The sequence below is a fragment of the Pristiophorus japonicus genome, unplaced genomic scaffold (genome assembly GCF_044704955.1).
Source record: "Pristiophorus japonicus isolate sPriJap1 unplaced genomic scaffold, sPriJap1.hap1 HAP1_SCAFFOLD_81, whole genome shotgun sequence".
Lineage (NCBI taxonomy): Eukaryota > Metazoa > Chordata > Chondrichthyes > Pristiophoridae > Pristiophorus > Pristiophorus japonicus.
This window is the reverse complement of record NW_027254729.1, coordinates 307998-332608: the sequence shown is the minus strand read 5'-3', so window position 1 is coordinate 332608 and position 24611 is coordinate 307998. Positions and strand designations below refer to the sequence as shown.

The 24611-nt window shown below is 49.1% G+C and overlaps 5 non-coding genes and 1 pseudogene across 5 annotated transcripts; 1 reads left to right on the top strand and 5 right to left on the bottom strand.

Annotated features, from left to right (window-relative positions):
* The window catches only part of LOC139257140 (zinc finger protein 585A-like), a 1288295-nt pseudogene extending 1277981 nt beyond the window's left edge, over positions 1-10314 (top strand).
* Positions 10315-19853: 9539 nt separating this feature from the next.
* Positions 19854-19925, bottom strand: trnae-uuc (transfer RNA glutamic acid (anticodon UUC)). Its single transcript has one exon. It is a non-coding gene; the product is annotated as a tRNA-Glu (tRNA).
* Positions 19926-20455: 530 nt separating this feature from the next.
* On the bottom strand, positions 20456-20529 carry trnai-aau (transfer RNA isoleucine (anticodon AAU)). Its single transcript has one exon. It is a non-coding gene; the product is annotated as a tRNA-Ile (tRNA).
* A 1582-nt stretch (positions 20530-22111) lies between these two features.
* On the bottom strand, positions 22112-22183 carry trnae-uuc (transfer RNA glutamic acid (anticodon UUC)). The gene has a single exon. It is a non-coding gene; the product is annotated as a tRNA-Glu (tRNA).
* A 535-nt stretch (positions 22184-22718) lies between these two features.
* trnai-aau (transfer RNA isoleucine (anticodon AAU)) lies at positions 22719-22792 on the bottom strand. The gene has a single exon. It is a non-coding gene; the product is annotated as a tRNA-Ile (tRNA).
* A 1582-nt stretch (positions 22793-24374) lies between these two features.
* Positions 24375-24446, bottom strand: trnae-uuc (transfer RNA glutamic acid (anticodon UUC)). The gene has a single exon. It is a non-coding gene; the product is annotated as a tRNA-Glu (tRNA).
* Positions 24447-24611: the final 165 nt, after the last annotated feature.

Sequence of the window (24611 nt, the reverse complement as noted above, 5' to 3'; positions counted from 1 at the left end):
ATCTATTGAAACCTCAGGTGGTGCCTGCCAAACTTTAACTGTTGTAGGCAATTATTTGCTCTTATCTCCTGCTGCCATAATACTGATTTCTTTACTGTGGTCTCGAGTCGCAGGTTTTCCAGTCGATTAGTGGGTCAGTGATTAATTAACTAACACACCACCCAAGTTAGACATCTATGGGACCTCGAGCCGACTACCAACCGGAGGGTTCGCAAACCGGAGGCTTTTGGAATCGCGTAGAAGGAGAGGCGAATTTAGACTTTTGACCGAGGACTTTTATAAAGAGGAGTCCTTACTTCAGTATGTAGGTCAGATGTCCAAAATTTAGTTTCTTCCTTCAGCGATCCTTTTGGTGACGCCAAAATTGTTAGCTCTCTTAATTTCCAATGGAATACGTACTCCGATTGTAGTTTTACTGTAACTTTATTTTGGCAGCAGCAACAAGCTTCTAGCTTTAAGCCAGGCCTTTGTCCTTCTGAGACCACATGGTCAAAATGGGTGTACTTATACCTGGTTCAATTTACAGAAAAGACCTCGCCTCCTTTGACCTTATTGCCTCAATTGATATATTCTTAACCCCGAATTGGCTCACTGTCAAAGGTCCTGAAATGTCAAGTTGATTGATGACTTAATGCAATGTGTTCAGTCACATGTAGACATGGGAGTCTGTGTTTTCTCAACTTGTCTAAATGCAGCCTGTTTTAATTTTCTATCAGGATGTTAGCCTGGACGAGGACACTGATGTTGCTACGCCAGTCCTCCCAGCGGAGTTGCAGGATCTTGCAGAGACATCTACATTTAATACGATCATGGCTGATCCGATCATGGACAAGGGCCCACTCCCCATTACCCCTTATTCACTTATCGGTTCAGAAACTGTCGATCTCTGTCTTAAATTTATTCAATATCCCAGGTTCCTCAGCTCTCTGAGGAAGCGAATTCCACAGATTTACAACCCTGTGAGAGAAGAAATTCCAACTCATCTCCGTTTTAAATGGGCGATACCTGAATCTCAGATTATATCCCCTAGTTCTAGTCTCCCCTATCAGTGGAAACATCCTCTCTCCATCCATCTTGTCAAACCCCATTATAATCTTACACGGTTTGATAAATCACCTCTCTTTCTTCTGAATTCCAATGTGTAGAGACTCAACCTCCTCAACCTTTTCTCATCAGTCAACCCCCTCATCTCCGGAATCAACCTAGTGAACCTTCTCCGAACTGCTTCCAAAGCAAGTATATCCTTTTGTAAATATGGAAACCAAAACTGCATGCAGTATTCCAGGTGTGGCCTCAACAATAACCTGTATAACTGTAGCAAAACTTCCTTGGTTTTATCCCCTTTGCAATAAAGGCCAAGACTCCATTGGCCTTCCTGATCACTTGCTGTACCTGCATACTAACCTTTTGTGTTTCATGCATAAGTACCTCCAGGTCCCGCTGTAATGCAGCACTTTGCCATATTTCTCCATTTAAGTAACAATTTGCTCTTTGACTTTTTGTGCCAAAGTGTATGACCTCTCACTTCCCAACATTATACTCCATCTGCAAAAATTTGCCCACTCACTTAGCCATTCTATGTCCTCTTGCAGATTCTGAGTCCTCCTCACACATTGCTTTTCCTCCCATCTTTGTAACGTCAGCAAACTTGGCGAGGTTACAATCTGTCCCTTCTTCAAAATCGTTAACATAGATTGTAAATAGTTGGGGTCCCAGCCACGATCCCTGCGGCAGAGAAAGATTGGATTTATGAAGAGGAAGTCATATTTGACAAATTTGCTGGAATTCTTTGAGGATGTAACGAACAGGGTGGATAAAGTGGATGTGGTGCATTTGGAATTCCAGTCGGCATTTGACACTAATTAATGATTCCCAAACAGTGAATGAACCATTTATCCCAACTCTCTGTTTTCTGTCAGTTAGCCAATCCTCAATCCATGCTAATATATTACCATCAACCCCGTGAACTTTTATCTTGTGCAGTAAGCTTTTATGTGGCACCTTGTCAAATGCCTTCTGGAAGTCAAAATACACCACACCCACTTTATCCACCCTGTTCGTTACATCCTCAAAGAATTCCAGCAAATTTGTCAAACATGACATCCTCTTCATAAATCCATGCTGACTCTGACTGACCAAATTATGCTTTTCCAAATGCCCTGCGACTGCTTCTTTAATAATGGACACCCACATTTTCCCAACCACATATGCGATGACTGGTCAATAGTTTCCTGCTTTTTGTATGCCTCCTTTTTCACTGAGTGTGGTTCACAGTCCCTGAATCAGAGCTGCCGATCAAGCCCGCCCCCCCGGGTAACACGGCGTGTGGCCCCTGGGCAAAGCGTCTCTCGGGGCCCCGGGCAGCACGGCGTGCGTTCCCCGGGCAACGCAGCTCTCAGGGCCACGGGTAACACGGCGTGCGGCTCTCGGGGCCCCCGGCAGCACGGCGTGCGTTCCCCGGGCAACGCAGCTCTCAGGGTCCCGGGCAGCACGGCGTGCGGCTCTCGGGCAACGCAGCTCTCGGGGCCATGGTCAGCACGGCGTGCGGCTCTCGGGCAACGCGGCTCTCAGGGCCCCTGGCAGCACGGCGTGCGGCTCCCGTCAACGCAGCTCTCGGGGCCACGGGCAGCGCGGCGTGCGGCTCTCGGGCAACGCAGCTCACGGGGCCACGGGCAGCACGGCGTGCGGCTCTTGGGCAACGCGGCTCTCGGGCCCCGGGCAGCACGGCGTGCATTCCCCGGGCAACGCTGCTCTCAGGGCCCCTGTCACAACACCGTGCTGCTCTTCGGCAACGCGGCTCTCGGGGCCCCGAGTCAGTTTCCACTCCCGGCACCAGCAAACCCCGGGGGTAGAACCTCCACCACACCAGGAAAACAATAACTTGCGTTTACATACCAGGCCCAGCAATTCCCAGCCGCTCTGGATTAGGGTGGACGCTGGATGTGGAAGTCACTCCCTGGCCTCCTGTGTGGGTCTGTTTGTTGCATCAGTTTGAGCTGGATAGAGAGCGGGGAGAAGCTGCTGGGTTTCACCCCCGGTATTTCTGGGCCCAGTGGGACCAACAATTTACCATGTGAGCCTGTCGAGGGAGGTGGGTTCCATTCCCTGAAGTACAGCAGTGACCCAGATGTGTTTTTACGACAATCCGGCAGCTTTCATGGTCATTTTTCTCTAGTGCCGGCCCCACAAATGACCAGATTTATTAAGCTCAATTTCACAACCTGCCTTTGTGTTATTGTGGGTTCTCTCTCACACTCCCTTTTTTCTGTTTGAAATTCACTTTAAAGGGTGTTAAAAGGGGAGGATTTCTAGACTGGAAGCTCAAACCAAACATCACCTCAAGATCTGACAGTAAATCGATCCATTCGAACTGGAATATCATCAGCTTTTGATCATGGAAGCAGAAGGCACCATTCACAGTGGGGAGAAACGGTACATATGTTCTGTGTGTGGACAAGGCTTCAGCCAATCATCCAACCTGGAGAGACACAAGTGCAGTCACACTGGGGAGAAACTGTGTAAATGTGGGGACTGTGGGAAAAGATTCAACTACCTGTCCCAGCTGGAAGCGCATCATCAAATTCACACCGGGGAGAGGCCGTTCACCTGCTCCGACTGTGGGAAGGGATTCACTCAGTAATCCCACGTGCTGATACACCAGCAAGTTCACACTGGGTTGAAGCCTTTCATCTGCTCTGACTGTGCGAAGGGATTCACGACATCATCCGACATCCGGACACATCAGCGAGTTCACACTGGGGAGAGGCCGTTCACCTGCTCTGAGTGTGGGAAGGGATTCACTCAGCCATCCCACCTGTTGACACACCAGCGTGTCCACACTGGGGAGCGGCCATTCACCTGCTCTGAGTGTGGAAAGGGATTCACTCAGTCATCCAACCTTCTGACTCACCAGCGTGTTCACACTGGGGAGAGGCCGTTCACCTGCTACGAGTGTAGGAAGGGATTCACTCAGTCATCTGACCTGCTCGCACACCAGCGAGTTCACACTGGGGCAAGGCCATTCACCTGCTCCAACTGTGGGAAGGGATTCACTCGTTCATCCCACCTGCGCACACACCAGCGTGTCCACACTGGGGAGAGGCCGTTCAGCTGCTCTGGGTGTGGGAAGGGATTCACTGCATTATCCTACCTGCTGACACATCAGCGAGTTCACACTGGGGAGGAACCATTTAAATTTTCTCAATGTGAGAAGAGTTTTAAAAGCAAACAGTATCTCCTGACACACCAGCGAGTTCACACTGGGGAGAAACCTTTTAAATGTTCTGACTGTGAGAAGAGTTTTAAAAGCAAACAATGTCTCCTGACACACCAGCGAGTTCACACCAGGGAGAGGTCATTCACCTGCTCTGAGTGTGGGAAGAGATTCACCTGGTCATCCCACCTGCGGACAATCCAGCGAGTTCACACTGGGGAGAGACCTTTTAAATGTTATGACTGTGAGAAGAGTTTTAAAAGCAAACAGTACCTGCTGAGACACCAGCGAGTTCACAAGTGACTGCAGAGATTGGATTCTACTATTATTGCTGCTGTTAATCACATCCCGGACTGAATCGTGTTCATTCTGATAGTTGGGGTTGTAACTCCTGTAACACTGGTGTTAATAACTCTATCTAGATATACAAATTAGTTTTGCTTTCAACACATTGCTGTGGAATTTTGCCTTTGCCACCTGAGTGTTGAGCATAACCTGACTGGAGCTGAGAAAGGACAATCTGGGGGGAGGATCTTACAGTGGGAACAGAACGTCAGCCTGGACACAGTCCTTCAAGGCCACACTGAGAGGGGCAAGCAACACTTTAATCTTTCTCATCTCTCTTCACTGACAGCAAAGTTGCCATGAGGGTTAATCCTGACACGTGTACATTCCAAATGATACCACCCAAGGGTGATTAAAGAGATGGGATGGGCGCTCTGTCAGCCTCTTGCCCATATCTCCAACTGCTCAGTAGAGTCATGGGTTGTTCCCTGAGATTAGAAGGCAGCACATGTAGTTCCCATTTTCCAAATTGGGGACAAATCTGAGCCAGTGAATAATGGCCCATCAACGTGACCTCGATCACCAGGAAGATGCTCGAACAGATCCTGAGAGGTGCAGTTTTCATGGGGAAAATGAAAGGGCCATTACAGCTACTGAACATGGCTTCCTCAAAATAAGGTCACATCTTACAAACTAGCTAGAGTTAGTGAAGAAATGGTTAGGTTGGTGGGTCGGGGGAATCCGGTTGACATTGTCTACCTCCCGGCTGTCAAACGCATTTTCTATGGTGGGCCTGATCCGTTATCCTGGCACTTGGCGTGGACCACATTCAGAAAAAGCAATTAAAATAGGAATAAATGAAGATAAACCATATCAGAATTTACATTTAGATTTTATTTACTGGTGCTGCTCCCAATTCCTACCACCTCTTAGCTTGAACATTGGTGAACTAACCCTGCTCAAACCATAACCACAAGGCTATCGGTGCCTTGTTCTGCCTGTGACACTAGGCTGTGTCACTGTCACACACAGGTAGTGTTTCCTTGTTTCACATCTCCATACAAAGACCATCTCTTTACACATGCCTGCTGCATTTGTGTAGAAAAAGTACGAGCAAGGACCTAAAGCTTATTAAAAGACACACATTTCAATACAACAAACGTTACACTGGGTTTTTGTTCAATTAGAACATATGAGATAGGAGAAGGATATTTGGACCATCGAGCCTGCTCTGCCATTTAAGAAGATCATCGCCGATCTGATCATGGACACAGTTCCAATGTTAAGTCCTAGTTCGGTTGGTCAGCTGCATTTGACAATAATCAATTCAGATACATTCAATCTTTACATCTTTATTGAAGCAGCTTCGGACCATTTACCAAACTGCCAGCACAGAGTCTACAGATTCCGGGGCAGGCAGACAAAAGGTCTGCCTATCCTCACAGACGCATCGCTTTTATTCTTACAAACCGAAGGAGGTATGGACTGCTTCATCAATCACAGTGTGTTACTAGGGCTTCATGAATTGACAGCCTGTTTATCTTTAGAACACTTTATGCTTTTACGAGCGGAATAGCCCAGCTTAATCACACGAAGCAAATGTGTTCCTTATCAAGTATTGGCCATAAACCCTTGTTCATCTGTGATGACTTTGTCCACTACTTTCTCGCAAGAAAGCAATTCTGTCTTTTCTTGTTTTCTTATTGATTCGTAGAAACATTTTATTAACCCTTTCATGATTCTTCCACCTACATTCACACCAATTCCCTGTCCGCTCCCCATAACCCTTTACTCCCTTATCACTCAAAAATCTGGCTATCTCTGCCTTAATTATATTCAAAAACCCAGCCTCCACACCTCACTCAGGCAGAGAATTCCATAGATTTACAACCCTCAGAGAAGAAATTCCTCATCTCCGTTTCACATGGGTGGACATTTATTCTAAGATATGTCCCAAAGTTTTAGTTTCCCCTGAGTTGAAATATCTTTCCTGCATCCACCTTGTCGAGCCCCCTCATTATCTTATAAGTTTCGATAAGATCACCTCTCATTCTTCTGAGCTCCAATTTGTATAGGCCCAACCTACTCAACTTATCTTCATAAATCAACCCCCTCATCTCTGGAATCAACGTAGTGAACTTTCTCTGAACAGCCTCCAATACAAGTATACCCTTCCTTAAATATGGAGACCAAAATACGGAGTCCATTACAGGCAAAATGCCAAGCAAACCAGCAGCACGCTGGCACCTTAACAGTGTCTCATCGGCCTACAGGTTTTTCTCAAAATCGATTTGCTGAGAGGATATAAACTTAAACCAGGTTTACAGGCGTGTTGCTCTATTTACATTGTGATGGTAGAAGAGATGCTGTGGGACACACGCTAAATCCAGTAGCTGAAAGTGATTAACAGACTGGGCTTAGTTTTTAGTCATCGCGGGCGTGTTACCAATACCAGCAAAATCGAAGCCCATGAAATAACGGGGACAGTGGCAGCATGGATATGAAAGTGGCTAAGCGACACAAACAGAGTAGTGGTGAACGGTTGTTTTTCAGACTGGAGGAAGTGGTGTTCCCCAGGGGTCGTTACTGGGGCTACTGCTTTTCTTGATCTATATTAATTACTTAGACTTGCGTGCACAGGCCACAATTTCCAAATTTGCAGATGAAACAAAACTTGGAAGGATAGTGAACACTGAGGAGGATAGTGATCGACTTCAGAAAGACATACAGGCTGGTGGAATGGGCAGACATGTGGCAGATTAAATTTAACGTGGAAGAGTTAAAAGTGATTCATTTTGTTCGGAAGAGGAGAGGCAATATAAACTAAATGGTACAATCGTAAAGGGGTGATTGAACAGAGACCCAGGATTATGTGTGCACCAATCACTGAAGGTGGCAGCGCAGTTTGAGAAAGTGGTTACAAAGACTTACGGGACCCTAAGCTTCATGAATAGAGGTATAGAGTACAGAAGTGTGGATATTATGATCAACCTGCATAAAATATTGGTTTGGTCTCAATTGGAGTATTGTGTCCAATTCTGAGCACCGCATTTTAGTAAGTATGTGAAGGCTTTGGCGAGGGTGCAGAAAAGATTTACGAGAATGATTCCAGGGATGAGAGACTTCAGTTATGTGGATAGTCTGGAGAAGCTAAGGTTGTTCTCCTCAGAACAGAGAATATTGCGTGGAGATTTGACAGAGGTGTTCAAAATCATACGGGGTCTGGACAGAGTAGATAGAAACTGTGCCCATTGGCAGTAGGGCCGAGAAACAGAGGAAATAAATTTAAGATGATTAACAATAGAACCAAAGGCAACATAAGATAAATATTTTTTACGTAGCTAGTGGGTAGGATCAGGAATGCACTGCCTGAAAGGATGGTGGAGGCAGACTCAATCACGGCTTTCGAAAGGGAAATAGATAAGTACCAGAGAGAGATAAATCTGCAGGGTTTTGGGGAAAGGGAGGGGGAGTGGGATTAGCTGAATCTTTTGCAGATAGCCAGCATGGGCTCAATGGGCCAAATGGTCTCCTTCCGCGCTATAACCAGTCTCTGATTCTAGGATGATGAAAAACCTGTTGCCCAGAATGCTCCATCTCCCGGGCACTGGGATCTAGTTGGGAACAGAGATCCTGAAGCCCCACCCACTCTGTTCCTGAACCAAGATGGCAGCGCATGCACCCTGACCTCGCCCTGTGCAAGATGGCGGCCAGTGACCCCGCTCACCTGCGACTGTCGGCTCTAATTCGGGGCCTGAGGCCGACACCGGGTGTTGACAGAGCTTCCCAGCCCACCAGTGGGTCCTAGTCCTGCCCTGCGGCCACAATCCCCTCCTGTCTCCCGGAACTGCCTGTCCAATCGAAGTCCGCCTCCACTGCCTGCGCAGACAGTGAGGGAGATTCAGACTCGGCCCTGCCCACTGGGGGCCGCAAGCCCCGCCCGCTGAGCCAACTCCGCCCTTCGCACACTCCGATTGGTTGAAGGACCAACCGCCTGGTCCGTCCTCCAGCCCTGCACTGCGCTCTTCGCTCTTCCTATTGGTCGGGAGGCACGTCAATCTGTCCGGCAGTGTGAGCTGAGCATGCGCAGTAGATGAGATATGGGCGGGAGTGAGGGAGCGGGTTAATAAACCCCGGTGGGGCGGGGGGGACGCGGGCCTCACTCAGCCCGAGTGGTGGCCCAGGCCACTCCCGAGAGAAAACACTCCGCATCATCCGCTATGCACACCTGCTGTGGGGCTCAGGCCTCGAAAAAGAACCACGGGCAAATGCCTCTGACCTGAAAAATGTGCATGAAAGTACCTGTTCCCGGAGAAGTGTGAGATTCCGGTGGGGAGGCCTTCTCTTCCCGCACTGCAAAGCGCACTCCCCTCCTCCAGGTTCCCACGCAGGAGATGCAGTCACGTGTGACTGCTCAACCAATCAGGTAAAGCATTCTCAATTAACAGTAAGCGGATCTCCCTATCTCCGAATTCTCATTGCTGTTAATTGAGAAAAAAAACAAACACAATAACACCAAATAAAAAATTATAAACACACCGTAATTGAAATTAAAGTTAATAAATATATTCGGGAAAAAAACATTTGCGAGTTTTTAAAAAGGTTTTTTAAATTATGGTTTAAAATAATCTAGTGGGCAGGGTTTCTAAAAAAATAAAGTTTTTTTTTAAATGTTATTTTCTGTTTTAAGTGTGTTTTAAAACACTTACGCCTGTAAAAGTAGGCTATGCTCCTGCTTTTATCTGGTGCAAGAGGTTTGAGGACATTTGCTTTGTAAGATATGGGTAAATCCTGAAATCTTGCCCATGCAAATCTCCTCGCTCCCGATATGCGTTGGATCTGTGAAGCTCATTGTGTGCTGGAAACTGGCTTTTGCGATGCCTTCCCGGGTCCTTGCACGCTCCATACGGATCCGGGGAGGCCAGGATTTCCAGGCCAATGTTGTGAGTTCCTATCCTGGACTTTTGATGCTTTTGTAAACTCCTGTTACAGGCTGTGAGAAGGGTAGTATTTACAGACTGCACACTCAAACCCAACATCACATTAAGGTCTGACAGAGTCACTTCATTCACCAGGGCCCCAATATCATCGGCCTTTGAATGTGGAAGGTTAAACGTTTGTTGTGTGTGTGGGAAAAGATTTCAAACATCAGTGTGACGGGAAAAGCACCGAGACTCTCTCTCACACACACACACGAGCGAAAGTGTTCCAGTGTACTGCCTGTGGAAAGAGCTTTAATCAGTTACACAATCTGAAAAAACATCGCACCATTGACAGCGGGGAGAAACCTTACACGTGTAATGTGTGTGGACGAGGCTTCAACTGTTCGTCCAACCTGGAGAGACACAAAGACACCCGCACCACGGAGAAACCGTGGAAATATGGGGACTGCAGGAAGAGATTCAATTACCCGTCCCAGCTGGAAATTCATCGAGGCAGTCACACTCGGGAGAGGCTGTTCAGTTGCACTTACTGTCTGAAGACTTCCAAAAAAATCATCGTACCTGCGAAACACAAGCAAATTTATACTAGGGAGAAGCCATTCACCTGCGCAGTGTAGAAAGGGATTTTCTCAATCCAACCACACCCTGGCACACCAGCGAGTTCACATTGGCGAGTGATCGTTTAGGTGCTCTAACTCTGCAAAGACATTTGCTCACTCGCCCAACCTACTGAAATACCAGCGAGTTCACACCATGGAAAGGTCATTCACCTGCTCCGTATCTGGAAAGGGATTCACTCGTTCATCTAACCTGCTGACCCACAAGCGAGTTCACACTGGGAAAAAGCCATCTCCTGCTCGGTGTGTGGGATGAGATTCACTCAGTCATCCAACCTCAGGATACACCAGCTTGTTCACACCGATAACATACCTTTTAAATGTTCTGACTGTGGGAGGAGCTTTCAACGCACAAAGAATCTGCTGACACACCACTGCATTCACACTGGGGAGAGACCGTTCACCTGCCGTGAGTGTGCCAAGGGATTCACTAATTTTTCCAACGTGCTGACACACCAGCGAGTTCACAAGTGATTCAGGGGTTGCATTCTGCTGTTACTGTTAATCAAATCCAGGCTTCAACCATATTCATTCGGGCAGTTAGTGTTTGGTTAAGCTGATGTGAGTAATCCCTTTAACTGTGCTGGAGTTTAATCTGTTTCAATGTTAAATAAATCAGTTTTGTTTCACACACACTCAGTGTGTCGAGTCCTTGATGTCTCGTAACATAGGCGAGCTGATTGAGCACTTGTTACAAACTATGTGGAATCCATTTCAGAACTGAGTTCCCACAACTTTTTAAAAGATAGATCTGCAAGATGTCCAAGTCTGACACGAAATAAACGTTTCTCACATCACAGGATCCAGTCCAACCATCCAGGAAAGTGAGTCACTATAATATTGGATTTTAACCTATGGGAAATATTCTGATAATCTGTTATTGTCACAGGGTAAAGCAGCATTGTTGGTTTAACATCAATTTAGTCAATCTCAATGGGCAATCCAATCTCCAAAGGGGATTAACTCCTTAAAGCTGATGGTGTCGGCAGTTCTGAAGTTCATTTCTCATTGTGAGGTGTCAGAATGACAAGCTTTAACAACAACTGATGTTTCACAAAGGGAGTTCTCACCAGACCAAAGGACTTTGCTGTAGTTTAATGGGCTATTTGTGTCACTAGGCTACAGGCGGCTTTTTTTAACAGAAGGAAAGCTGGTGACAGCAAACAGACAGTTTAACAGGCTGTCCATGGTCCACTCTAACGCCCACCTTCTATCTCTCACTTTTTATGGACATTGCTGCAGTAATTACTCCTCTGACATTTTCTCCCTTGTCCCTCTTGCAGCCCTAATACACGGCACTACAGAACATCTCTTCCTACATCCTCACTGTGCTGGAATCCACAAAAGTCTCCCCATCTGCTCCTTGTTCTCTACCTGGATCCTAAAACTACTGAACTAAGTCTGCCCCTCCTGAAGTCTGCATGCTTTAACGCTGAAGCTTGGTGTCCCTCAGTCCTGTCTCCTTGATTATCTACCCTTCTCTCCTCCTCTTTCCCCCTTGGTTATGTTCAACAATCTGGGCCCTGGCCCTTCTCAGGGGATTCTAAAGAGAGTAAACTTCCCTCTGCACTGTTCCAACAAACACTCGCAGGGCACGTACAGCACGGATTAGATACAGAGTAAAGCTCCCTCTACACTGTCCCAACAAACACTCCAAGGGCAGGTGCAGCACGGGTGAGATATAGAGTAAAGCTCCCTCTACACTGTCCCATCAAACACTTCCAGGGCAGGTACAGCACGGGTTAATACAGATTAAAGCTCCCTCCACACAGCCCATCAAACACTCCCAGGGCAGATACAACACGGGTTCGATACAGAGTAAAGCTCCCTCTAAACTATACCATCAAACATTCTCAAGACATTTACAGATACAGAGTAAAGCTCCCTCATCACTGTTCAATCAAACACTCCCAGAGCAGGTATAGCCCAGGTTAGATACAGAGAAAAACTCCCTCTAAACTGTCCCATCAAACAGGCCCAGGGCAGGTCGGGCATGGGGTGGATGCTGATGTGAGCATTGAGGTTGGGTGTCACTGGTGCTGACCTCACTGCCTGTTGTGTTTGAAAAATCACAAATTGGGGCATACCTGTGTGAAGTAATATGAGAATCCAAAGACATTCCCTTTGAATGGGCACAGCGACTCATTCCCTTTAAACAGCAACAGAGACTGTGTGAAACTAAGAAAGAAGCATTAATGGACGATTAAAAGTAAACCGGAAGATGGCGCCTGTAAATAGCGCTCCACAAGCCGACATCCGACTGAACGGCGACTGCTGAAGCTGTTGGGTCAGAACCAGGGGGCGAGAGCCAGTGTTTGAGCCGGGGCGCTGTGCACGTCGATAACATCAGCATCACGGAGCGCAGCAAAGTGAGGCGCAACGTGTTACGGCCACCTCAAAACTCCCGACAGATTTAGCAGGAGGTGCTGTTCTCACCGAGTCCGGTCACAAACTCAGTTACAGCCCGTTATCGCCAGCCGGGGCACTGACAGGAGACCCAAAGGAGTAAAATTTCACCCCTCTCCCTTTAAACATGGGCAGAGATAATGCAAATTGAAACAGGCACAGAGACACCCCAAGTCGCTGGAGAAATACCACCAACGCTGTCTCCGCAAGATCCTACACATCCCCAGGGAGGACAGACACACCAACGTCAGTGTTCTCGATCAGACCAACATCCCCAGCATCAAAGCACTGACCACACTCGACCAGCTTTCTGGGCAGGCCACATTGTCCACATGTCCCACACCAGACTCCCAAAGCAAGTGCTGTACTCGGAACTCCGACACGGCCAGCGAGCCCCAGGTGGGCAGAGGGAACGTTACAAGGACACCCTCAAAGCCTCACTGATAAAATGTAACATCCCCACCGACATCTGGGAGTCCCTGGTCACAGACCGTCCAAAGTGGAGGAAGTGTATCCAGGAGGGCACTGACCATCGCCGAGAGTGTGCAGAAATCAAGCTGAGGCAGCGGAAAGAGTGAGTGGTAAACCTGTCCCACCCTCCCTTTCCCTCAACCACTGTCGGTACCACCTGTGACATACACTCTCATTCACTTGGGCTGTTCAGTCACCTGACAATTCACCTTTACACTGGAAGCAAGTCTTCCTCCATCCCCAGGAACTGTCCACCATGATGATGATGATGATGATGATGAAAGAGGCACAGTGATACTGCCCCTTTAAACAGACACAACTCTTTTCGAGGAGACACATAAACATTAGGTCAAGTGACCCCCGAGCTGGGGGACACTCCAAACATTTTTCAACTGCCCCTTTTTTTGGTTTTTTTGGGGGAGTGTTTTTAACTTTTTTTTTTGTTTTGTTTTGTGATTTTATTTGGCAATAAAATCATATCTTTTTACAAGTGCCCCCTATAAATGGGGAGGGGGACACTATAAAAAACCGGCAATTAAAACAAATTAAACTTTAAAACATAAAATCAAATTAAAATTTGGTTGCCGGTGGTGCACTCCAATGTCTCCGGCGCCAACCTCTCACGGAAGGCCGCGAGCGTACCGGTGGACACCGCGTGCTCCATTTCTAAGGACACCCTGGCGCGGATGTACGCGCAGAAGAGAGGCAGGCAGTCAGGCTGAACGACGCCCCCCGACCGCCCGCTGCCTCGACCGGTTGATGGCACCCTTGGCCATGCCCAGGAGCAGTCCTACGAGGATGTCCTCCGAACTACCCGCACCCATCCGCACAGGGTGCCCAAAGCTCAGGAGTGTGGGATTGAAGTGCAGCCAGAATTTCAGGAGCAGCCCGTTTAAATATTGGAACGGGGGCTGCAACCTCGTACATTCAATAAAAACGTGCAACATGGACTCTTCCAGACCGTAGAAATTGCAGGCGGCCTGGGAGCCCGTGAACTGGCTAAAACATTTGTAGCACGGGACTGCTCCGTGCACCACCCTCCAGGCCAAGTCCGCGATAAACAGTGGGTGGACTCCTGCGTAGAGTGCACTCCATCGGGGACCCCCGCCTCCTCCGGACGGCAAGATGGTACGCCATGGCGTGTCCGGACGGCAGGCGAGGATGGCAAAGTTGAGAGTGTGCAGGAGCAGCCCGTACAGGAAAACCCTCCGTGCGGAACTGAAAGGCAGGGAGGTGTTTTCCTCGAGGCGGCTCAAGTTGTGAGGCGCCGGCTCCTGAGGGAGTTTCCGGGGTTTGGCGCCGATGAGGAATTCCGTCCGGACGGGGGTCAGTTCGGACGAGATCTCCCCATGTGCATGAGCCTCCTCGACACACCTAACGGCGTCAGGGCTCAAAGCTGTTTTTGGCGACTCGATGCCATCGGCCGCGCGGCGGACGTCGACCGAATTTAGGCGCCGTGCCAGCAGGTATGGCGCCATCCAACCCGCTCCCCTGCCATCGAGCAGGTCCCTGACCCTGGTCACCTCACCAGCCACAGCCATCTCGTCCGTCCGCCACCTAAAACCTCGGTCGTGGAGGTACGGATTCCCGAGCAGCGGCTCCTGCAGGACAGCCACCACTCAGCCGGTGGAGAGCAGCGCTTGGTGGAGACTTTGTTCCAGACCCTGGTGAGTTCCTTGCAAAAGACAGGCAGCTCCTGGACGGCGGTCCTTACTCCCGCCAAGCTCACAAACAGGAGCTGCTTGTAGTAATTAAGGCCGTGCTGCTGGCGGAAGAAATATATCACCAGAGCACGCCACCGAGGAGGGGGCTCGACGTAAAGGTATCTCTGCAGGGTCTGAAGACGGAAAGTCGCTAGATGGGTGCTGACGCACACCAACGACTGACCGCCCTCCCTAAGCGGGAGACTCAAGACCACGGCAGAGACCCAGTGCTTCCTGTTGTTCCAGAAGATGTCCACCAGCTTCTTCTGTATCTTGGCGACAAGCGTAGGAGGAGGGGTCAAAGTGACCAGCCGGTACCACAGCATAGCGGCCAACAGCTGGTTTAGGACTTGCGCTCGACTCCTGCAGGACAGCACTCGGAGCAGTCCTGTCTGGCGTCCTAGGCGAGCGGCGACCTTGGACTCCAGCTCTTGCCAGTTCACCGGCTAGGCTTCCTCGTTGGGGCTAATGTTGACTCCCAGATAGAGGAGATGGGTCGTGCTCCAGGCAAAAGGCCTGAGCTCCTCCGGCAGGGAGTCCACCCGCCACTGACCCAACAGGAGTCTGGAACATTTCTCCCAGTTGATCCTGGCGGAGGATGCGGCCGAGTAAATCTCCTGGCACTCACGCATCCTCCGCAGGTCAGCAGGATCCCCTACCGTGAGGAGCACGTCATCGGCGTAAGCTGAGAGGACGACCTCCACGCCCAGTCCTTGCACAGCCAGTCCTCATCCGGAGGAGGCACAGGATAGGCTCCACGCAAAAGGCATATAACTGGCCGGACATGGGGCATCCCTGGTTCACCCTATTCCGAAAGCGAAGGGGCGCCGACAAGGACACGTTAACCTTAATCAGACACTCAGCCGTGGCGTACAAAGGTCGGATCCGAGCGACGAAATGCATCCCGAACCTGAAAGCGCGCAGAGTTCCGAACAGATAATCATGATCCACCCTGTCGAACGCCTTCTCCTGGTCGAGAGATAGGAAGGCGATCGACAGACCAGCCTCCTGGGAATAATGGATGAGGTCCTGGACCAGATGGATGTTGTCGTGGATTGTCCGGCCCGGGACCGTGTAGGACTAGTCGGGGTGGATCATGTGGTCCAACACGGTGCCAAGGCGAGCAGACATCGCCCTGGCGAAGACTTTGTAGTCCGTGCTGAGGAAGGAGACCGGGCTCCAGTACTTAAAGAGGCGGAGATCGCCCTTCTTAGGCAGCAGGACGATGCCTGCCCTGCGCCAAGAGAGGGGCATCTCCCCGGTCTCCAGACTTTCCCCCAGGATCCGCGCGTAGTCTCCCAGCAGGACGTCCCAGAACGCCCTGTGTAACTCCACGGTCAGCCCGACCAGCCCCGGGGATTTTCCCCTCGACTGCAGGTCGTGAGCGCCGGTCAGCTCCGCCAGGCTTAGTGAAGCTTCCAGATTTTCGGCGCCCTCCGGGCCGACCTTCAGCAGGTCCTCCCACAAAACTCTACGCACTTCCTCGCTGCGACGGCTCCGGAGAGAATAGAGCCCCTTAATAGTCTCGGGCCATGTTGATGACGCCCTCCGGATCCGAGACGAGAGAGCCGTCATCGGCCAGCAGTGTCAAGAGCTGCTGAACGACAACCTGTCTTTATTCCAACGAGTAGAAGAAGGGGGAGCCGCGGTCCAGATCCCGCAGGAACCGGATGCGCGACCTCACGAATGCGCCTCGGGACCCGACGAACTGCACGTCCTTCAGTGCGGCCTTCTTCGCTTCATTCACCGTCCACAGGGCCGGGTACTCGACGACTTGACCGAGACCAGCGTGTGGATTATTCATAAAACATTTTAACATTTCCTTTTACTGCCGGATCGAGCAAGTCCCTTGAGTTATTGATTGTTTGGTGGGCAGGCTCAGGTTCGGCCTTTTCAGCCCCGCCCGCCTCAGTCCCCAGGACGTTCGGCTGGCGGCAACGCATTCTTCTGCCGGCCCCACGCCCCCCACGAAAGGCAGATCTTCCTTTCCATCCCCAGGAGGCAGAGGCTGTGCAGCCTCGACTGTCTCCCCCTCCCCGGGGACAGATTCCTCCGGCCTACGGCGCAGTTTGTGGGCGCTGGTGGGGGACGAGGGACGAAGGGATGTTGTTCCCCTCCGCCTCATTGGAGCGGCGCTTCCTTTTTTCCCTGGGGGGGCCCGGAGGCAGGGAGAACTCAATGTCTGCCGAGGCCTCCCGCACCGCTCCCCCCTTTTGTTTTTCTTGCCCGCATCTGAGCCCCCCTGCGGTATTGGTTGAGGGCTCGGGTACGGGCTCACGGCACCCCGCGCTCGCCGGTGACAGGTTTGGACTGAGCGCGGTGATTGGACTCTCCGGCGCACTGAGGGGACCCGCCTCGAGATTTTTAGTCTTCCTCCACGCCTTCTTTCCACCCAGACACTCTCTCTCCCCCCTACCGGAGGCCGTACAACAAATGCCTGCAACGATACCCACGCACCTACGGCTCCCGGTACGCGGACGCTACTAGGGGGAGGCGTGGCGGCGGCGCCAGCCTTGGCCGCCTTTGGTGGTTTGGCGGTCTTGGAGGCGGGGCACTTCTTACGAACGTACCCCACCTCCCTCCAGGCATGGCGCCGCGCGCCGTCCGACATCCAGAAGATGCGGTAGGCAGTCCCCTCATCCACCACATTGAATGATCCCTCTGTATTCTCCTCCAGCGCCAGCTGGACAAAGAGCTGGCGGCGGAAGGAGAAGATGTGGCGCAGGCTGCTCTCCCTGAGGTTAATATGGGGTTAATACCCTGACCTTACCTCCCCCAGTTGGTGTAGGTGAGGGAGGAGGATCTCAGCGGGAACAAACGGCGGGATGTTTGAGAGAATGACCCTCTGCGCGGTGGCCTCGAGGCGGTCCACCGACAGGAACGCCCCCCCCCACCGTGTGCCCCTTTGCGAGGGCCATGGACACCGCCCGCTCCGACCCCAGGACGAACAAAGCCTTCCCAGACATTTTGGAGGCTGCGACAATGGCCGAGGGGCCGACTACCCCAGCAATCGCCCGCACGCACTAGTGAATGCTCATTGTGGGGTGAGTGTAGTTCTTGACCGCATGTTTCTTCGCTTTTAGTCTGAATGGTGGCAGGGCAGCAGGAGGCGCAGGAGGCGCCGTGGCTAAGGATGCCACCTGCGCATAATTCTTCATTGGCCCTGTCACCGGCGTGGATGGTGTCGCCATCACGGGGTTCGTTTAAGTGCTGCACTCACCCCAAACTCACAGGCCTCAATGGTCTTAACGGCCTCGTTTAATATATGAGCAGAGGGAGCTCTTAAGGAGGCACACCTCTCCCCCAGTTAACGATTTGGGGAGGGGCCTTGCTGCCTCTGCTCAGTTGTCTTAATTTGTTTAGTTAAAGAGGAAAGGGGCTCCCAGAGAGAGAGAGGGGAGAGACAGAGAGTGTGACAGAGGGAGAGAATGGGGGGTGGGAATGAGGGAAGCTGTGAGGGCAGCTCTCCCATCACAGCGATGAGCAGCTGTTGCTGGGATGCACCCCCCAGATAGTGAAAGGACAAAGTCTCAAGAATGGTCTTCGGGTGGGGGGAGAAGATGTCTTCACCTGGGGCAACTGGAGCCACCGAGGCACAGTACTCCAAACGATGCTAATTGGGGTGATTAACAAATCTTTAGCCAGGTCGCGCCAGCTATCCCAGGCTAGGCAATGGGGGAGGGGTGCTTCAGTGGTGTGTGGGGCCTAGTTTTTAGCAAGACCACCACACACACTTCCACACACACACACCACCCGCGATGTTCCGGGCTTCAAATACATCTTCTTCCCTCCCCTCACCGATAAAACAAAGTATTTAGGGGAATGCATCAGTACACCCATCTGCAGAAGATTGTAGAATCTCCCTCCTTCCACACTGGATGGATATAGAATTGTTATTGCGAAATAACCAGATATTGCTGAAACACGGGATTGAACCAGGAACCATCTGGATTTTCAGTCAAACGCCTTCCCAACTGAAATATTTCGGCCTGACAGTGAACGAAGCAAAGTTTTCTCACATCTTATTGAAAGAAAACCTGACCCCGGAAGGAATTGCCCCGCCCACTCTGTCCTCATTTCGGGGCAATGGGTCCCAAACACATTTCGGAGCTCAGGTTGTGTTACTTTAATGTATAATGATACCGAAAATTTTAATGCTCATTTTCCGTTATCACTGCCCACGATCCAGGCAGTGGTCTTGTACACGTTGCTAATATCAAATTGTGTATTTTTTCGCACTGGCAATGAATTGACTGATATCTGTGCTGTGATCAACCAAGTTTCTTCGGGTGATGTGGTGCAAGAACGTAATGGAAGCCTAATTATATTGGTGATTGTTCTCATTCTGCAGTTAAATGTTGGCAAACTTACAATGTCAATCAGCAATTCTAGTTCCATATGTTGATTTAATGTTCTGCTGAAGTGTTCATAAAGCAACAAAGCTTGCACAACAGGTTCGATCTCACCGTCTTGAAGACACAGTGAAATATACTGGAGAGTTTATAACTGCTTGAGAACATAAAATGTCAGTAAAATACCCCGTTCTTTTCTCGACACTGGTGGGCTGTGAAAGGGAGTCCGGCCGAAGTCCTACTGAGCCGCACTGACCCCGAGCCAAGGTGAAATTATAACAGGTTGAGTCCATAGCAGTGCTATACTGAAGAGAGATAAGTGTCGCGAATCAGGGAGAGATTTAACAATACTGATGTTGAATGTCGGTTATATCAAGCACTCCATGAATTCTCTGCTTGGAAATTCAGAGCTTGTAAATCGCCTGTGAACGCTAAACATAGACACAAAGTGAGCCAATGTGCAATATAGGAAGGGCCCAGGCCAAATGAATGTTCAGGATAAGTTATCAGTGCCCATGGCCCAGGCATTCACTGATTCAAAACTTGCACACGTTGCTAAGTTGAAAATGCTGAATCTTTCCACACTGGCAATGCCTTGACTGATGGTAAGCTAGAGTGATGTGCCGCAAAAATGTACACGGAAGACTGAAGTTAGCCATGATTGGCAACATTTACGGTGTCAATAAGAACTTGTTGAGCGAGAACTCGTCATTTCCTGCTGACTTTAAAACGGAAGGCACAGAAGTGTATGCTGGATCACTGCAACGAATGATGCGCTGCTGATGGTTGGGGCAGCAAGAGTGCAATGAGCTGTAAATTTGTTCAGGAACAGCCTTGCAGTTCAAACGGCCGAAAATACATTGTACCCTGACCGGGAATCGAACCCGGGCCGCAGCGGTGAAAGCGCCGAATCCTAACCACTAGACCACCAGGGAAGCTGCTGCACATTTGCTTGCCAACAAGCAGACAAACACAGTCTGTCCTGCTTGCTCCTTCCAAATTCTCACCATATTCGCGCCAGGAAAAACTGTTCGGAGCAAATGGCATTTTTTGTGGAGAGCACTACAGATATGTCCGCGCATCCACAGCATCACGTGCGGGTCGGCATCCACTGAAATCTATTTCATTCTGTCCTTTTCTCGGGATTTTTCACACTCGGTGCCGGGTGAACATTTCATTTGGTGTTTTTGTCCTGAACTGCAGTCTTTTGCCCATCTCCAGGCGACAGAACCGTTCTGTCTGTCTCTTTCTACTTTGGAGCATTTACAGGAACAGGCCTCCGGTTCATCGTTTATCAGCAAACCAAGAAACACAAATAAACAGAAAGATGTGCCTCTCAACCCCGTCGGCAAATGACTGTTATTCCAAATAATTCCCAACCCTTGGGATTCTGTGTGGATTTGTTTCATTATAAAGATTTTGAACGTGACCAAAAACCGAATAAAATTTATGAAAAACACTGGAATGGCCCGTACGGGGATCGAACTCGCGACCTTGGCGTTATTAGCACCACGCTCTAACCAACTGAGCTAACCGGCCACAAATTGTGTTAACGTTGCGTGAAAGCTCAGTCTGCGGGGATTGTGTTTCCACCTCACACTGGGAGACAGATTTCCTGCATAAACCTTGAACACATCACATCGCTTAAACATTGTTCACTGTTCATCTACAACACTGCGCAGAGTGTAAATAGAACGTAACAGAAAAAGAGCGCTAAATCTAAAAACAATTCACGTTGAAAATTATTATCACGCAACCGCTGAACAGCCCACTGTCCCGATATAAAATCAGCCATTACCCTTAGAATGAAGGGAACGCGAAATAACCAGAAATTGCTGAAACACGGGATTGAACCAGGAACCATCGGGATCTTAAGTCAAACGCCTTCCCAACTCAACTATTTCGGCGTGACAGTGAACGAAGCAAAGTTTTCTCACACCTTTTTGAAAGAAAACCTGACCCCGGAATGAATTGCCCCACCCACTCAGTCCTCATTTCGGGGCAATGGGTCCCAAACACATCTCAGAGCTCAGGTTGTGTTAATGTAAAGTATAATAATACCGAAAATCTTAATGCTCATGTTCCGTTATCACTGCCCACGATGCAGGCAGTGGTCTTGTACACGTTGCTAAGTTCAAAATGTGTATTTTTTCGCACTGGCAATGAATTTACTGATGTCTGTGCTGTGATCAACTAGGTTTCTTAGGGTGATGTCGTGCAAGAACGTAATGGAAGCCTAATTATATTGGTGATTGTTCTCACACTGCAGTTAAATGTTGGCAAACTTACAGTGTCAATCAGCAATTCTAGCTCCACATGTTGATTTAATGTTCTGCTGAAGTGTTCATAAAGAAACAAAGCTTGCACAACAGGCTCGATCTCACCGTCTTGAAGAAACAGTGAAATATACTGGAGAGTTTATAACTGTTTGAGAACAAAAAATGTCAGTAACATACCCCGTTCTTTTCTCGACACTGATGGGCTGTGAAAGGGAGACCGGCCGAAGTCCCACTTAGCCGCACTGACCCCGAGGCAAGGTGAAATTCTAACAGGTTCAGTCCATAGCAGTGCTATGCTGAAGAGAGATAAGTGTCGCGAATAAAGGAGAGATTTAACAATACTGATGTTGTATGTCGGTTAGATCAATCACTCCATGAATTCACTGCTGGGAAATTCAGGGCTTGTAAATTGCCTGTGAACGCTAAACATAGCCAAAGTGCAATATAGGAGGGGCCCAGGCCAAATGAATGCTCGGGATAACTTATCAGTGGCCATGTCCCAGGCATTCAATGATTCCAGTCTTGCACACGGAGCTAAGTTTAAAATGCTGAATATTTCCACACTGGCAATGCATGGACAGATGGTAAGCTAGAGTGATGTGCCGCAAAAATGTACACGGAAGGCAAAAGTTAGCCATGATTGGCAACATTTACGGTGTCAATCAGCACTTGTTGAGCGAGATCTCCTCATTTCCTGCTGACTTTAAAACGGAAGGCACAGAAGTGTATGCTGTATCACTGCAACGAATGATGCGCTGCTGATGGTTGGGGCAGCAAGAGTGCAATGAGCTGTAAATTTGTTCAGGAACAGCCTTGCAGTTCAAACGGCCGAAAATACATTGTACCCTGACCGGGAATCGAACCCGGGCCGCAGCGGTGAAAGCGCCGAATCCTAACCACTAGACCACCAGGGAAGCTGCTGCACATTTGCTTGCCAACAAGCAGACAAACACAGTCTGTCCTGCTTGCTCCTTCCAAATTCTCACCATATTCGCGCCAGGAAAAACTGTTCGGAGCAAATGGCATTTTTTGTGGAGAGCACTACAGATATGTCCGCGCATCCACAGCATCACGTGCGGGTCGGCATCCACTGAAATCTATTTCATTCTGTCCTTTTCTCGGGATTTTTCACACTCGGTGCCGGGTGAACATTTCATTTGGTGTTTTTGTCCTGAACTGCAGTCTTTTGCCCATCTCCAGGCGACAGAACCGTTCTGTCTGTCTGTTTCTACTTTGGAGCATTTACAGGAACAGGCCTCCGGTTCATCGTTTATCAGCAAACCAAGAAACACAAATAAACAGAAAGATGTGCCTCTCAACCCCGTCGGCAAATGACTGTTATTCCAAATAATTCCCAACCCTTGGGATTCTGTGTGGATTTGTTTCATTATAAAGATTTGATTTTCAACGTGACCAAAAACCGAATAAAAATTATGAAAAACACTGGAATGGCCCGTACGGGGATCGAACCCGCGACCTTGGCGTTATTAGCACCACGCTCTAACCAACTGAGCTAACCGGCCACAAATTGTGTTTAAGTTGCGTGAAAGCTCAGTCTGCGGGGATTGTGTTTCCAACTCACACTGGGAGACAGATTTCCTGCATAAACATTGAACACATCACATCGCTTAAACATTGTTCACTGTTTATCTACAACACTGCGCAGAGTGTAAATAGAACGTAACAGAAAAAGAGCGCTAAATCTAAAAACAATTCACGTTGAAAATTATTATCACGCAACCGCTGAACAGCCCACTGTCCCGATATAAAATCAGCCATTACCCTTAGAATGAAGGGAACGCGAAATAACCAGAAATTGCTGAAACACGGGATTGAACCAGGAACCATCTGAATCTTAAGTCAAACGCCTTCCCCACTCAACTATTTCGGCGTGACAGTGAACGAAGCAAAGTTTTCTCACACCTTTTTGAAAGAAAACCTGACCCCGGAATGAATTGCCACACCCACTCAGTCCTCATTTCGGGGCAATGGGTCCCAAACACATCTCAGAGCTCAGGTTGTGTTAATGTAAAGTATAATGATACCGAAAATCTTAATGCTCATGTTCCGTTATCACTGCCCACGATGCAGGCAGTGGTCTTGTACACGTTGCTAAGTTCAAAATGTGTATTTTTTCGCACTGGCAATGAATTAACTGATATCTGTGCTGTGATCAACTAGGTTTCTTAGGGTGATGTCGTGCAAGAACGTAATGGAAGCCTAATTATATTGGTGATTGTTCTCACACTGCAGTTAAATGTTGGCAAACTTACAGTGTCAATCAGCAATTCTAGTTCCACATGTTGATTTAATGTTCTGCTGAAGTGTTCATAAAGAAACAAAGCTTGCACAACAGGCTCGATCTCACCGTCTTGAAGACACAGTGAAATATACTGGAGAGTTTATAACTGTTTGAGAACATAAAATGTCAGTAACATACCCCGTTCTTTTCTCGACACTGATGGGCTGTGAAAGGGAGACCGGCCGAAGTCCCACTTACCCGCACTGACCCCGAGGCAAGGTGAAATTCTAACTGGTTCAGTCCATAGCAGTGCTATGCTGAAGAGAGATAAGTGTCGCGAATAAAGGAGAGATTAAACAATACTGATGTTGAATGTCGGTTAGATCAATCACTCCATGAATTCAATGCTGGGAAATTCAGGGCTTGTAAATTGCCTGTGAACGCTAAACATAGCCAATGTGCAATATAGGAGGGGCCCAGGCCAAATGAATGCTCGGGATAAATTATCAGTGGCCATGGCCCAGGCATTCACTGATTCCAGTCTTGCACACGGAGCTAAGTTTAAAATGCTGAATATTTCCACACTGGCAATGCATTGACAGATGGTAAGCTAGAGTGATGTGCCGCAAAAATGTACACGGAAGGCTAAAGTTAGCCATGATTGGCAACATTTATGGTGTCAATCAGCACTTGTTGAGCGAGATCTCCTCATTTCCTGCTGACTTTAAAACGGAAGGCACAGAAGTGTATGCTGTATCACTGCAACGAATGATGCGCTGCTGATGGTTGGGGCAGCAAGAGTGCAATGAGCTGTTTATTTGTTCAGGAACAGCCTTGCAGTTCAAACGGCCGAAAATACATTGTACCCTGACCGGGAATCGAACCCGGGCCGCAGCGGTGAAAGCGCCGAATCCTAACCACTAGACCACCAGGGAAGCTGCTGCACATTTGCTTGCCAACATACAGACCAACACAGTCTGTCCTGCTTGCTCCTTCCAAATTCTCACCATATTCGCGCCAGGAAAAACTGTTCGGAGAAAATGGCATTTTTTGTGGAGAGCACTACAGATATGTCCGCGCATCCACAGCATCACGTGCGG